At 38.4% G+C, this 12,434-nt stretch overlaps 1 long non-coding RNA gene across 1 annotated transcript; it reads left to right on the top strand.

Moving 5' to 3' along the window:
* The first annotated feature begins 2,275 nt into the window (after positions 1-2,275).
* On the top strand, positions 2,276-8,997 carry LOC144972610 (uncharacterized). Its single transcript, XR_013645381.1, has 3 exons — positions 2,276-2,736; positions 7,777-7,918; positions 8,578-8,997. It is a non-coding gene; the product is annotated as an uncharacterized LOC144972610 (long non-coding RNA).
* The last annotated feature ends 3,437 nt before the right edge of the window (positions 8,998-12,434 follow it).

Genomic DNA, 12,434 nt, shown 5'->3' with positions numbered 1-12,434 from the left:
TCTTCACTGATTGGGTACCTGATTATAAGGAACAATGGTAAGTAGCCTAATTAATTCCCGTGCAAATCAGGACGTTTTCTGCCATTGCTTTGCTCAAGCGAGCTTGCTATTTACTGTGGCGATTTACCTTCATTCCGATTCTTTGGATTTTTCCGCTACGCCTGCCAAAGTTTCTTCATGATAATTCACTTCTACTTAATAATTCAGTGTATTGGCCAGAAGTCATATTTTTTAAAGTTTTTTTTTTTCTGTCATTAACTGATTGAAAATCAAGTTTGCTCATTGCTACATTATTCTAATGTTCTCACAATGCCTGAGCTGTTCGTGGATCGCAATTCAGACTTGTCGAGCATCGATAAAGATGTGAGGAATAAATTCAGTTGGTCATGGCTAGAAGTTAGAGATGATAATGGTGATTATTTTTCTGACTATGTCAGAAAAATTCCAGGGGCAGGAATGACTTTGATGAAGTCATCTTTACCTAAATGAATGACATGCTTATTTAGCATTCCTTCTACATCAAATTATGGCAGTCATACTTCCAGTAAGAGATAACACCCACTATTTTAATGTATTGTATTTATCACCCTCCTCTCCAATGATGCCCTTATTTTTTTAAAAATAAATGAATCTTCAGTTTCAGTCAATTTTTATAGAGCTCATTTACAGTTCTACAACACTTAAGTAATAGGTTTCACATCTCATCATTGCTCCAAAGTTTTTATTCTCTATTGTCTTCTGGCACTTTTCTTTCACTTCACTTCTTGTTATTATCAACATGCCTGCTCCACTCGCTTTTCTGAATTAATATTCACCCAATATCGGAGCTTCCTCAATGTCTCAATCGTTTCTGTGTTATATGTTTGTGTTAAGAATAGAGCTCATAAGCTGATAAGTGGCTTAAATATAAATTATGCTCTATGGGCGAAGAGCCATTTGAAATCGTGCTTTAATCATTGTTGTCATTCTGATTGCAGCCACTATCTTAACCTGGGTGGGGATCCTGACCTCCCATAGTGGGCAGGGGGGTACATACTGTGTCTTCTATCCCCTTATATCTGTTTTCCAACATGCTTTCTGTCTTTGTCTTGGCATGAGATTACTTGGTTTTGTCCTGGCCCTGGCCGGAGTCCTAGATGGGAGGGAAACAGTCAAATGCATAGTTATTGTTTTAGGAGATGATATTTTTTTCCTTGTAAATCATCTCTCTGTAATGTATTATTGTTATTTTTAATGTATAATGTAGGCATTTGAGTGTATTCCTCTTTGTTGGATTTTGTGCTTGTGTCTGGATGAGACTTATAGGTGATCTCAAACTAGGTGCATTGGTGGTATGCTCTTGAAATCTACATCTGATCCCTATTTGTTCCCAGTTCCCCTATGTCTTACTTTTTCTTGGGTGCTTTAATTGTGATTCTAGAACTTTTTACTATCCCATTTTCTTACTTTTTACTGGCGCTGATATAACCTAAATGTGTTGCAAGCGCCGTAAAACCCTTAAAAACAAACAAAAACAACCACTATCTTAACCTTCACGAATTATTCAGAACTCAGTGAGACTTTTTCTCAAGTATCATTGTTAGCATTGCCGCCATGTGCATCTGTGCTGCAGAGATATTTGTGATCAACTCGTGTCGGTGATGATAGCAGTAATAGTGGAATGGAAGCCAGGAGTGATGTTGGTGAAATGAGGCCTTGCAAAATAATGAATTATAGTTAAAAAAATTGAATCCCAATAGCTCAATTGATAGAGCACCTTTACCACAAGCAGATGGATTAGCTGTGACCACACAGCAGTGGTCGGGAGCTGAACCTGTTAGATTTGGTCACCAATTCAACGGGTGTCTTTACAGACCCCAGATAGCTTCTATCCCAGTCCAATGGAGGTGACGGTGCCTGTTCCTAGAAACTATTTTCTTCCAAATCCCAAATCAATCTCGTGACTGTGTCCCCTGATTTCATCTGACTTGTACTTGAGACATTGATCAATATGCGTCATATTAGGTATCCCAAACTACCGCTGTGTGGCAGGCGAATTTGCGGGGATCGATCAAAAAGTGTGGTGTTAATATCTGTCTCTCTCTCTCTTGAATTAAACTTTATTTAATAAAAAAAAGGATAATATTATATTTCAATATCTGCTCTACAAGATGAGCTAAATATTTAAACTATTCAAGCTATGTGAACTTTTTAACAGCTATTCAAAAACGCCCTCATAAAGAGATCCGATTGCAAATTTTCGCTGTGAAAACTGCGTACCGATCGACCGAAATTCGGGTCTCGTCACAAGATCTGCTCGCGCTAAAAGCTGAACGGACCAACAGCTGTGAAATCAAGTGTGGGAGAATCTCCTTTTAATGCCCTTTCGTGTGGTGTAATTTTTTCGTTTATAAACACAACAAAAATATTATTAAAATTTAACTGAATTTGCCCTATTTTTGACTGAAAATTTGACTCTCTTAACGGTTAATAAACGGCGAAAAAATTACACCATAACAATCTGCAGCATTTGAAGGCTATAATATCAAAAATCCAGCATGCTGGCTTGATTCAACACATAGCGCCATCTTTAAAAGCAAAGCCTTTGTTTCCGCTTTCTCTTTCTTTCTCTCCTACCGTCAGACGCGTGAGTTGATACACTGCCGGTGACCGAGACCGATTGTAACGTTTCCAAACAGCCATCTAGAATAGTCAAAAGTGTTTCAATTATGGACATGGACTTACTTGAATTATGTGGTAAGTAAATCTTATTGTTTTTTATTTTATTATGATCGGTGTTTGAGTAGATCGAAGCTTTACTCTATCTTGTCTTAATCTTATCATGATACTGTTTGCTCCACTCACTTTTCTGAATTAATGGATAATGTTTGTATTCGTGTTCATTCATGAAGGCTATTATTATTATTATTATTATTATCGGAGCCCACCGATCGCTAAGAATGAACGTGTCATCATTATCACTGATACTTCTAGATGAAAAATAAAATAATAGAAACTGGTCGTGTCAGTGTCCGTCCTGACTGCTAGACTTGTGCTTGTGATTGTGAGTCCTACTAGTACTAGGAAATGGAAAGTATCACACTATCGACGTCTAAGTCTAGTTGTTTCTCAATTTTCTGAAATTTAGATTAATTAAGTCAAGCTCATTCATTAAGAAATTATTGACAATTGGGACGAAATCTGGTGCACATTGTTTGATCTTATAATAATAATAGGCACTTTGATAAAATTTTCAAACTCAAAATATCTTAATTTGACCCAGTCAGGGGGATGGGACTTGAAAAAACATAAAATTTGACACCTTATTTGTTTCTCTACGACTTAGGGTTCCAGAGTTATTTATATTTTTCTGTTGACATTTTTTGTCAATTTTACAGAGAGAATCTGTGATCTCACTGCTGCCTCAAAACCAGCATCTCGCGGCTATCGGGAAATTTTGAGTTTTGCAGTCAACATGGCCTACTTATTGTTTTCAGTAATTTTGTTTCAATTAAAAAATAAATGGCAAGTGTTAGGTATCATTTTAAAGGTCAGAAAATAAGCTTTATTTTCATATAAATCATTTTCATGTATGAAAAGTATGGACAAAATTAAGGATAAATGAAAATGGAAAAAAATATGAGGTTTTTGTAAAAAAAGTGGGGTTGATGGCGGAAAAAATAAAATAATGAGCGAGTGTATCAATTTTGATGAAATTTGGCAGAGATGTTCTTCAATTGATTGTCTATCGATGTATGAAGTATAATTAAAATGTATCCATAATTTAAAAAGTTCTTATAAGTCAAAATTTGATAAATTTTTATTTCAATAGCTTTCTGAGAAATACAATCAGGAATTAAGAATAAAATATAGCGTTAGAAAGCTTGTTTTGTGCCCTTTAAAATGATACCAACATTAGTCACATAGGTTCACAAATAACGCCATGGTGACCAAAACATTAAAGGGCCAAAAATAAAGTTCCAAAAAACGAGTTTCACCTTACAGTGAGCCTATCGGCGGCCACTGAACTGGAGTTATCAAAGTGCCTAAAATAATCTTAACAGGATTGCTCCATTCTTCATCAGGTGTCATTAGGTAGTTGCATGAAAATTTGAGATTGCAGCAATTGTTTTCAAAATAGTCTCATGCTATTCTGCAAGAAATACACTTTTCAATGGTACCAAAATTATGACAATGTGACATTAGAACCAAAGTTACGGGATTATTAGTCCGCAAAAGTGGACCAAAATACTTAATATAATTTAAGAGGAAAAAAGAAACTAAAACTGTGACCAGAGAGCAACCGAAAAGCGGGGGAAATGGAAAATCACGGTTATTTGGGGTGGAATACATATAAAACCATATATCAAAATGATCGCAAAGGAAAGACGAAGCAAATTTTAAAAAAATTAAATGATTATTATGCAATATTATGCAACGTCATGCAATTACATAACCCTAGAAAATGAAAAAAAAAGACGCGAGGAACGGATAATAACTTTAAAAACAGATTTGAGGGTGGTCTTCTTCCAGAGCATGCTTACAATACTATGGCTATGATTAATTTTGAACACAAAAATTGTTAAAACAAGAGGAAAGGAGCGTAAACGTATGAATTTAGACACTAAAGTTGTGTCCTTGGGGAAGGCACTTAATATTTGGCATTGGCAAATGAGCAACAGACGAAAGATGACTGGTATTCGGAGAGAAGAAAAAAAAAAACAAAAAAACAATGAACAGGGCTAGAAATAAAGTTGAACAAGTGTCAGTAAATGCAACTTGCAAATGTACTGCCCAATGTTTTTGCATCCTTGGACAAGACATTTGGGCACCAACAGTACTCGGGAGAAACAAGCTTGCCGCTTTATATATGCAAACATGGTCAGTGATAAAAATGCAAAATTAAAAACAAGAACTACATAAGAGTGGTAGAGAAAACTTAACCTGAAAATGCAAAATTGAATATTACGTAACATATTACATAATAACAAACAATAAGCCGATAAATACCGACACTTTGCAAACTTTCTGCAACATGGGCATGTCATATATCAAACTGAACATCTCGAAGAGATGTATCATATGACTAACTATTAAACTACATTAAAATTGAAATGAACTTTAGAAAATTTGATAATTGCTTTGCATTCAACATCACTAAGAGAACAGATTAAAGGGTACTCACGTACTGACTCGCTTAAATCCATAAGATGGCTGATATGTGGCAAAAGACAGAAGACAACAAAATCTAGGCACTCTGGGTTGTTGGCTGCATGGAATGTAGACACAGGCAATATCCAGGTAATGATACTGAATAAATACATCGAAGTCCAAGCAATGATACAGAAGTAGTTGGGGGAGACTGACGATCGAATTCATGTTGTTACTTCAATTTCATATTTAAAATACAAGGCAGATTATTGGAGCTGGAGGAGGCAGTCGACGGGAGTTGGAGGTGGCAGACAATCAAATTCATGTCGTTATTTCAGTCTCATATTTAAAAATACAAGACAGACGACTGGAGTTAGAGGCGGCAGACGACTGGAGTTGGAGGTGGCAGACAATCAAATTCATGTTGTTATTTCAATTTCATATTTAAAAATACAAGGCGGATTATTGAGCTGGAGGAGGCAGATGACGGGAGTTGGAGGTGGCAGACAATCAAATTCATGTTGTTATTTCAATCTCATATTTAGAAATACAAGGCAGATTATTGGAGCTGGAGGCGGCAGACGACGGGAGTTGGAGGTGGCAGACAATCAAATTCATGTTGTTATTACAATTTCATATATTCAAAAATACAAGGCAGATTATAGGAGCTGGAGGTGGCAGACAATCAAATTCATGTTGTTATTTCAATCTCATATTTAAAAATACAAGACAGACGACTGGAGTTCGAGACGGCAGACGACTGGAGTTGGAGGTGGCAGACAATCAAATTCATGTTGTTATTTCAATCTCATATTTAAAAATACAAGACAGACGACTGGAGTTCGAGGCGGCAGACGACTGGAGTTGGAGGTGGCAGACAATCAAATTCATGTTGTTATGTCAATTTCATATTTAAAAATACAAGGCAGATTATTGGAGCTGGAGGAGGCAGACAATCAAATTCATGTTGTTATTTCAATCTCATATTTAAAAATACAAGACAGACGACAGGAGTTAGAGGCGGCAGACGACGGGAGTTGGAGGTGGCAGACAATCAAATTCATGTTGTTATTTCAATTTCATATATAAAAATACAAGGCAGATTATTGGAGCTGGAGGAGGCAGACGACTGGAGTTGGAGGTGGCAGACAATCAAATTCATGTTGTTATTTCAATCTCATATTTAAAAATACAAGACAGACGACTGGAGTTCGAGGCGGCAGACGACGGGAGTTGGAGGTGGCAGACAATCAAATTCATATTGTTATTTCAATTTCATATTTAAAAATACAAGGCAGGAAATGAAACATGAAAATGTGGTGTCATAATGAACGTCTGACTCTGAAAACAAAAAAAGTACTTCGATTATGATTAAATCAACAAAATTAAAAGTTATATAATAATTTTTGTTGTGGTAAAGAGTAAAGTAATGAATGAAATATACTTGAATTGGCTCTATCATGCTATTCTGTATTATTTGTATTGAAATTAACCACATTAAATTAAACCAACACACTTAACCTGCAGAACAAACAAAAATAAAAGATAAAAAATAATATCAGTGGAACATAATTTTTAGTTGTCCGGTATCATCCCAGTTAAAAAGTCATTTCAGTTTCAACATTCATTCATAAAATAAAACTAAAATTATGGATGGGACTATTTTCAGTCTTTTTACAGCAATTATTTAGCTTGAAATTATTTATACAAGTCACAAAAGCAAACGCAGTCGATAGTTTACAGACTGCACTGTACACAGGAGACTCGGGATACATCGAGAGGCAATCCTGGTTGGCCGTCGCCAACTTCATGAACACGCATCGTATTTAAAGTCACTAAAAGACGCTTTCGCCAGCATCAATCACCACCAAAATTCACACAAATAGAGAAAAATGGTTGGCGAATAATATAACATTAATTAAAAATAGGTAATATAATGAAAAATGTATTTAAAATGAAGTTAAAACTTACCAAATTTTCAAACAGCTGGCATCTGAACAAAGAATGAACGGATTAAAAATCTGAAAACGCCGCCTGATGCGCTGGCTTCTCCTCTTTAAAATGAGACCGGAAGTGACGAAATTAGTGCACAGGAAGCGATTCCACGGCAATGGAAGTAAAACTATGTTCACCGGTAAACACAATTTTCACTCCAGAGCCGTAACATCGATATCGGGGCTCGATCAGCGGCTCAGCCACGGGCGATGCGACTACCTAGTGTCATCAATGAGTGGTATCTAACTTGTTTGTTTTTCAATCGTTTTTTTTAAGATCCAGTTTCACCCATGCCATGATTGATGGAACTATTACTATTATACTATAGTGACTCAAACTCCAGTTTAAATTTAACGTTTAACCTTTTACTGTATAGACTACTTGGTAGCAAGGCTTGTTTTACTTTGATGCTATGGGATTGACTTGGTGATGGTTGCTTGGTTATAATATAAGTTTTAGATTTATATTAAATTCTTGAATCCTGCCTATTTGAATTTGACAGTTGAGTTTTGATAGATAGTGTTGATGGTAATGAGTAATCATTTAGCGCGTTGAGCTTGTTGAAATACGGGGTAAGGCGGTGTATAGAAACTATTTATTATTATTATCACATCTCAAATCAGTTTGAACATTTTAATTCTCAATTTTCAGATGACGAACAAATGAGTCGTCTCAGGGCTTCATTTTTGATGAAGGGGGAAAGGTCGTATACCTGCACTCCCACCTGTGCAAGTGACACCTGTTTGTCCAGCTTTATCATCTGCGCTTTGAAGCCAAAACGACAGTGTCTGAGGTAAGGTTTCTCTGAATAAACGACACATCTGTTTTCGTTGTCACAGGCCACCATTATATTTTTTTGATAAATATTTTGGTTGTTTTTGATGTTTTTTACTGCGCTAATATTATCAGTACCGTGAGGCTAAACCAGCTTATGATTTGATTTTGTTGTTGTAAAACACAAGGTCCCGCTATGGAGCTTTCAGATTCATATAAGTTCATGATGGTTGCGAGTAGATTTTATTGTTAACATGTATGGTTGAGTTTATTTGGGTTTGTAGTTACAAGTGACTGAGTGACATAGACAAGTAAAAGACGTGTTTATGGCTCTTTTTATGATATAATTTAAGCATGCCTGCAACAGTCAGCAATTAGCAATGGGCCATGTGCTGTTGGTATAATAGCACTAGTTGAAAAGGTCTTTACTAGGTTAGACAAGACTAGATGTTTGCTATGGAATACAATTAAATTCTAAACCATCCCTGTGTTCCTCTCTCGAGCAAAGTATATTAATTTTTTCATACCTAATCCTTATCTTTTTTTAAACTTGTTGGATTCTGATGTATTATCAAGGGTTATCTTTTTGTATAAGATTCTATTTTTTTTTCTGTTCTAATATACTAATGCATTAGTTATAAGCCCTTCAATATTTTCTGGTTATTTTTTCCCTTCTAGGTGGAACAATGGTTCTCCATGTTAAGTCCAGACTCAAGTTATCCTGTCAATAGTATCTGGCGAAAAATTTTGAAGGTGGTGAAGGCGGCAAAAGGGAAAGATAAAACGTTTTTGAATGCACCTGTGGATCTTCACCACATCAGTGATGCCCTCAATGCCATTGGTGTAGACATGACATTGGAGAAGAACAATTTTAAAAAGACTGTTGTGTCAAAGGAAATTGCTGTGGACCTCGGCAATTTTCTCCTGAAACATGGACATACTTATGGAGACTTCCATAAATTTCTAGGAGACATATCGTCTTCTCCTGTAATTTGCACGAGAGAGAAGTTGCGAGGCATGTATCTCGCTGCAGAAACAAAGAAGAGGAAGCTGATAAAAAATATCAGCAGGGACCCAGCAGCACTTCAGGCACCACCACCCCCCCCCCCTGTCATCTACTGTTGACTGGCCAGCACTGAGTCCTCATCATCATCATTGCCTTTTTCACCCTGGTCAGGGTATAGGCCACAGACAAACAGTTTCCATCCTTCTCTATCCTGAGCCAACTTTTTTATCTCATTCCAGGTCTTACCACTTCTCTGTATATCAGCTTCTTTAATTCTTCTCCATGTTCCTCGTGGCCTTCCCCTTGATCTTCTGCCCTGAGGGTTCCAGTCCAATACTTTCTTTGTTATAGTTGAGTCATTCTTTCTAAGCGTGTGTCCAATCCACCTCCATCGTCTTCTTCCTATATCCTCTCCTACTGGTTTCTGCTGTGTTCTTTTCCATACTTCTTCATTTTTTATTCTATCCATCCATTTTATTCTGAGTAGCTTACGCATGCACCTGTTTACAAAAATCTGTACCCTCCTTATACATGCCTGTGATGCGTTCCAAGTTTCACATCCATACAGTAGGACAGACTTCACGTTTGAGTTGAAAAGTCTTAGCTTTAGTTGAAGGGAGATATCTTTAGTTCTCCAAACTCTGTTCAAAGATGTGAATGCAGCCTGTGCCTTTCCTATTCGTGCTTTCACCTCTGCTTCCGTGCCTCCATCCTTGTCAATTATACTTCCGAGATAGCAGAAAGTGTCTATATCTTCGAGTTCCTGATCTTTTACTTTGATCTGCTCCCTTTGACGCGTACCTATCCTCAAGACCTTTGACTTTGCAGGGTGTATTCTTAGACCAATTGATTCCGAGAGGCTGTTTATAATTGTGGTTTTTGCTTGCATCTGGTCCTGGTGTGGGACAAAAGAGCCAGATCATCTGCAAAATCCAGATCATCCAACTGTGTCCAGGGGTCCACTGTATCCCATTTCTTCTCCCTTTGGAGGTTTCCTTCATTAGCCAATCAATGGCAAGGATGAACAGGAATGGAGAGAGCAAGCATCCCTGCTTGACACCAGTCTTAATTTCAAAGCTGTCAGTCAGCTGATCTTCATGTACAACCCTGCAACTTGATCCTTCATACATTTCCTTAATGAGGTTTACTATCTTTTCAGGGAGTCCATAATGTGCCAGAATTTTCCACAATGTTGCTCTGTCAATACTGTCGAAAGCCTTCTCGTAATCCAGAAAGTTGACAATAAGAGGAGAGTTCCATTCTATAGACTGTTCCACTATGACTCGCAGAGAGGCAATCTGGTCGGTGGTTGAACGGTTTTTTCCGAAAACCTGCCTGTTCGTCCCGCAGTTTAGCATCTGTTGCATTCTTAATTCTCTCTAAAATAATACGGTTGAAAACCTTTCCTGGGATAGAAAGAAGAGTGATGCCTCGATAATTATTACAATTACTGAGGTCCCCTTTCTTTGGAAGCTTGATAAGATGTCCTTCCTTCCAATCCTTTGGGAATATCCCGTCATTCCATATTCTCTCAAATAGTGGGTGCAGGGCCTCAGCATTTCTTTCCGCATCAACTTTTAGAGCCTCCGGTGGAATCTGGTCTGGTCCAGCAACTTTCCCCCTTTTCATCTTGTTAATGGCACCCACAATCTCTGCTATCGATGGTGGATCACAGCTAATTGGTAGCTCATTCCTTGCAGGCAAAATTTCTGGCTGGTTGTCTGGTGGTGGTCTGTTCAGAAGGCAGTTGAAATGTTCCCTCCATCGTTCAGATTGAGCCTCTTTTCCAAAAATAGTTTTCCCATCTTTGTCTTTGACTGGTACCTCTGGTTTCCCATATTTTCCAGCAAGTGTCTTGGTAGTTTGATAAAGGATCCTCATGTGTCCTCCAGTCGCTGCTGCTTCTGCTTTCTCTGCAAGTCTGTTCATGAATGCTTCCTTGTCTTTCTTCACAGATCTTTTGACTTCTTTAGCTATGGCTCGATACTGCTCTTGTGCATCCAGTCTTGAAGCCCTTGTTCGGCTTGCATTCACTTGTTCCTTCCTTGTTCTCCTCTTTTCAATAAGGTCCAAGGTGGTTGGACTTATCCATTCTTTATGTTCCGATTTCTTTACCCCCAATACCTCGTGGCAAGTTGTTATGTAAACTTCCTTGATCTTTGCCCAATGTGACTCTACATCTATGTCCTCCTCGAGCTCAGTAAGAGGTTGGAATCTATTACTCAATTGTAGTTTGAATTCCTCATTCTTTTCCCCATCAAGTGCATTCACCTCGAATTTTCTTCTTGTATGTGATCTGGCCCCGTGTTTTCTGAGTCGGAGCTTAAGCTTTGCCAATAGCAGGTGGTGGTCTGATCCAACATCTGCCCCTCTCCGTACTGTCACATCTTCCAATGAACGTCTGAATCTACGAGAGATACAAAAATGATCAATCTGATTCTCTGTCACACCATCTGGTGAGACCCAAGTTGCTTTGTGGATCCTCTTATGGGGGAACACTGATCCTCCAATCACCAAACTGTTGAATGCACAGAAATTTGCAAATCTCTCACCATTATCATTCATTTCTCCCATGCCATGACGTCCCATGATACCTTCATAGCCTACGTTATCCTGTCCCACTTTTGCATTAGCATCTCCCATCAATATGTTGATGTCTTTCCTTGGCAACTTGTCAATGACTTGTTGTAGCAGACCATAAAATGTATCTTTGTCCTCATCTGTTGCATCATTTGTTGGGGCATAGATCTGTACAATGTTCATGCTGATCTTCTTACTCCGTGTTGTAAAGGACGCCATGATGATCCTTTCTCCGCATTGTTCCCATCCTCTCAGTGACTTCTGGGCAAACTTGCTTAGAATTATTCCTACTCCCTGTGTATGAATCCCGTCCCCTCTCCCTGAATATAAAATCTTCTCCCCAGACTTGAGGTGTTTCTGTCCGGATTGTATCCAGTGGGTTTCGCTTACTCCAAGTATATGCAGCCTGTATCTTCTCATCTCAGTCCCAACTTGAGAGCTTTTTCCTGCTTCATACATGGTGCGAACGTTCCACGACGCAATTCGAAGCTGCTTGTTTGGCGAAGACGTCATCGGGTCAGCAGAGTCCTTTCGGCTTTGTCTGTTGTCCTTCATAAATTCTGTAATTCCAGAAACTCTTCGGTCGCCCAAGCTAAAAAAAGGATTTGGTTTGTCTGTCTGTGTTTCTGTAACGGTTTGAGTTTAACGGAAAGGGGTGTTAACCCTTTGCCAACCCCCAACCTGGAGGACCAGGTGACTCAAAGATGGGGGAATCACACACCATTAGTCGCCTTTTACGACACGCTGGCTTGGCGTTGGGCTATTCTTGACCCTCTCAGTTGAGGGACCCCGGACACCACACGGGGAACTGAGTCCTCAGCCAACCGTTTTATTTCCTTAATCTGTACTACCATCATCGAGTCAACCTTCTACTTCTACTAAGATTCTCAGCTCACCACCACCGTCGTCTACTGTTAACTGGCCAGCACTGAGTCCTCAGCCAACCGTT

Source organism: Berghia stephanieae, chromosome 5 (assembly GCF_034508935.2).
Source record: "Berghia stephanieae isolate SIO BIC M18660-M18661 chromosome 5, UCSD_Bste_1.3, whole genome shotgun sequence".
Taxonomy (NCBI): Eukaryota; Metazoa; Mollusca; class Gastropoda; order Nudibranchia; family Aeolidiidae; genus Berghia; species Berghia stephanieae.
This window is presented reverse-complemented; position numbering and strand designations above follow the sequence as displayed.